Below are 4,007 nucleotides of genomic sequence, written 5' to 3' on the forward strand. Positions count from 1 at the left end.
TTCCTCTTCCTCCCAGTATCCTGTTCTGTTTACTCCACCCACAGGGCCAAGCAGTTTCTTTATTGGCCAATGACCTTCCTCCATCAGACCACCCACCTCCATCCAGGTCTAGTAAGGTGAGCATCCAAACTGCCTAGGCTCCCACAAAGCCAGTACGTGCAGTAGGATCAAAAACCCATTGCCATTGTTCTTGAGTTCTCAGTAGTCCTCATAGTTTTTCAAGACAGGGTTTTCTGTGTTGCTCTGACTGTCCTAGAACTCACTCTATAGACCAGGCTGGGCTCAGACTCCCAGAGATCCACCTGCCTCTGCCTCTTGACTCCTGAGATTAAAGGCATGTGCCAACAGCACCCAGCCACTGTGGTCCATTCTTCAATAAGATTGCTTATTTTGCCACAAAGTGTTTTCATTTTTTTTCTGGGTATTAATTCCTTGTCAGAAGCATAGTTTTCAAGAGTAGTCATGTATCACTTGTGGGTAAGGACACCAGTGTAGGAATGTGCTCTTAGGTGACTTTGCTATAGTGGGGACGTAGAGTACACCTGACATGCTAAGATGGCTATGATGTCACTAGGCAAGGTGACGGGCCACTGTCACATATGAAGATGTTAAGCACCTTTCCCCACTTTGGTAGATTGTCTTGTTTCTCTTTTGATTGTTTCTATTGCTGTGAAGCTTTTCATTCTTTAATCTCATTTGCTAACTCTCACTTTTTTTTTCTAACTCTCACTTTTATCCATGCGTTTGAACCGAATTTTTAGTAATCAGGGTCCTGAGTGGTGAGGTGCTGAGTGCGAGGACAGAGGACAAGAAATGAAGATGACGAAAGCTGTAGCTGGGACCAGGAGGTCTTGTGTAAATCATGGTTTACGTCAAACAAGTTCATCAGGAAGTACAGCATCGTACATGCTGTTTACAGCGGGGAACGGGCAAGGTCAGCAGAGAGCTGAGTCAGTGTTGGTAAAGAGAACGTGGGTACCCAGATACAGCTGCCTGAGGACTGATAACTATTGTACCCAGAGTCCAGACCCCCAAAGACCACCAAGAGACCAGATCCAATGCAAAAGCAAAGAGTCTTTTAATTGCAAGTTCAAACCCAGGTCTCTTGTCCATCTGACAGGGCGGTGGAGTAGGAGAGACCCCGAGCAGTGCTGGGGCAGGGTATATATTGTGGGTAAAAGCAAGGGGGTCTAGGGTGCTACAGACTGCACAGGAACAGACTCAGGATTGGTGTACCTCTGCTGGGGGCACCTGTTCTTGAATTGGTTATCTGCAGCTGCAGGGAGGTTGCTAGCTCTTGGGCAGTTGCCGTGGTTACTACACTCCACCTTTATCAGGAAAGGGCATTCGGAGCCTGCTAACTTAACTTCTGATTGGTTCCCTACCATATAGGAGGTATCTCTGAGTTTCTTGTTAGCAACAAGGGCAAGAACAGGGGCACTGTATCAGGTTAGGGGCACAACACATCCTGTCATATCCTGCTGAATCAGAGGCCTGCATCCTGCTGGGTCTCTTCTGCAGCCTGTCATGACTGGAACGGTCAAAGCAGGGGTCTAGGCAGCTCAGAGGGAAGAGTTGGATCCCCAGAAATTTCGGCCTTGACTCCTATGAGGCACTGGCTCCAGCCCTAACAAGACCTCTCCAAGTCTACCCCTGGACAAGGACACAGGACTGAAGTTCCCTTTGTCCTTTCATCTGGGCCTCTGAGGAAGTCTCGGGTAGATCTGGCTCCCCACTTGTTTTTGCGATCATATCCAGAAAGTTCCTTGTCTGGACAAACATCATGAAGCAGTCCCTGCCCCCACACAACATCATAAAACAGTCCCTGCCCCCCATAGCATCACGAAATGGTCCCTGCCCCCATAACATCATGAAGCAGTGCTCCGCCCTCATAGAATCATGAAGCAGTTCCCGCCCCCCCCCATAGCATCATGAACCAGTCCCACCCCCTCCCCCCATAGCATCATGAAGCAGTTACTGCCTCCCCATGTTTTTTGTTGTTTTCATGTCTGGCCTCAAGTCACATCTCTTTCTATTAGCTGAGTTTCACTGAGTCTGGTCTATACATTCAGGCTTCAGGGGTTAGAGACAGAATTTGGGGAGTCCCTTCTTCTGTCTCTTTCATTGCCGGGCTTCTCATTTATTTAGTAGCTTTCAGACTGTTGTCCTTGGTAGTGTTTTCTTATGTCGTGGTTGTCTTCTTAGGGGAGTCATCTGGCAGCACTTTATGATTCCTAGAAAATTCTTATTTTATCTTAAAATTGAAATATAACTATATCACTTCCCCCTTTCTTTTCTTTCCTTCAACCCTTCCCATTTACCTTGTTTTCTCCCTACTCTCTCTCAAACTCATGACCTCTTTCCTTTCAATATTGTTACACACACATGTCCACACTTCTAAATATATAATTACAACCTGTTCAGTCCTGTAATGTTACTTATATGTATATGATTTCAGGGTTGACCACTTGGCATTGACTAACAAATTAGGAGGTGTTAGGAATTTTTCCTAACAAGAGCTCTCTGCCAATGCAAAAATCCCAATCAAGCCAAATCACAACAAGCTGAATTAAAGAATATCCAGGTTTAATGGGATTCCTTAATCTGGACTTTCCGGGGAGCAATTTAAATAGACTAGGGGAGTGGTCAAGGTTTGGGTGGGCTGTCTTGCCCCTCCTCAAGGGAGGGGTCAAGGTTTGGCGGGCACAGGGAAGGGGACTTACAGGAGGTTCTTTAACTTTTTAATTTAAAAAAAGGTTCAGGGTAGTAGCTGACACTCAGAAGCCTCATAGCTAAGATTCTGGAAGGGGCTTTGAAATGGCACAGCTGTCAGAGGCTGTACCTAAAGGGTGACCAAGGATCATAAGAAGGGAAGCTTTGTACCTAGGACAGAGAGGGCCTGAGGAGACAAGCTCCACTGGGAGCAAAAGCCAGGAGCAAATCCAGTCCCGGAAGACAGCTCAGTCCTGGGACACTGGCAGACCTGGACTGAGCCAGTGACCAGATCAAGAGTCAGTGATCTCCACAGGAACATTTTCAGGGGATTCAGACAAGGATTTACAGAAACAGATCAAAGCCAGAAACCTAGGCCAAAGTATGCCCGAGACAGCAAACTGCAAGGGAGCAGTGCAAAATACAGGAACACTGAGCTATCTCCAGGAACAGGAGTAACCAACCGGGTAACTAGAACTGTGACACTGACTGTACCATGAGGAACAACCATCTGAGCCTTGAATTCACTGACACCTAGAAGATTATTCAACAGAATCTCAGAAAGCCCCAACCACACCTATTAGAGGAAAAGATGAGTAGAAAAGGTAAAATCACATGCTATACCACAAAGAGCAACACAACACCAGTAAAACCTAAAGACCTTACAACAGCAAGACCTGAAAAATCAAATATGGATGAACCAGAAGAAAATGACCTAAAAAAATAACTTCAAGAGAATGTTTGAAATTCTTAAAGATGAAATGAGAAATTCCCTTTAAGAAATTGATGAAAAGACAGACAAATAATTGAAAGATATCAACAAATCACTTAAAGAAAACCAAGAAAAAGAAATCAAACATATAAAAGAAACTATTCAGGACTTGAAAACTGAAATAGAACCAATAAAGAAAACATAAACCTAAGGAATTATAGAAACAGAAATCATGAGAAAAAAGATTTGGAACCACAAATGCAAGCATGAACAGCAGAACACAAAAGATGTAAGAGAGAATCTCAAGCGCTGAAGATACAATAGAGGAAATAGACTCATCAGGTAAAGAAAACATTAAATCTCACAAAAGCTTAACCCAAAATATCCAGGAAATATGGGACACCATGAAAAGGCCAAATCTTAGAATAATAGGTATAGAAGAAGGAGAAGAACTTCAACTCAAAGGCACAGAAAACTTATTTAAGAAAACCATAGAAGAAAACTTTCCCTACCTACAGAAAGATATTCCTATGAAGATACATGAAGCTTACAGAACACCAAATACACTGGATCCAAAAAACAA

This window comes from Microtus oregoni, unplaced genomic scaffold (genome assembly GCF_018167655.1).
Source record: "Microtus oregoni isolate MIOR12 unplaced genomic scaffold, Mior012 000045F_ref0000178, whole genome shotgun sequence".
Lineage (NCBI taxonomy): Eukaryota > Metazoa > Chordata > Mammalia > Rodentia > Cricetidae > Microtus > Microtus oregoni.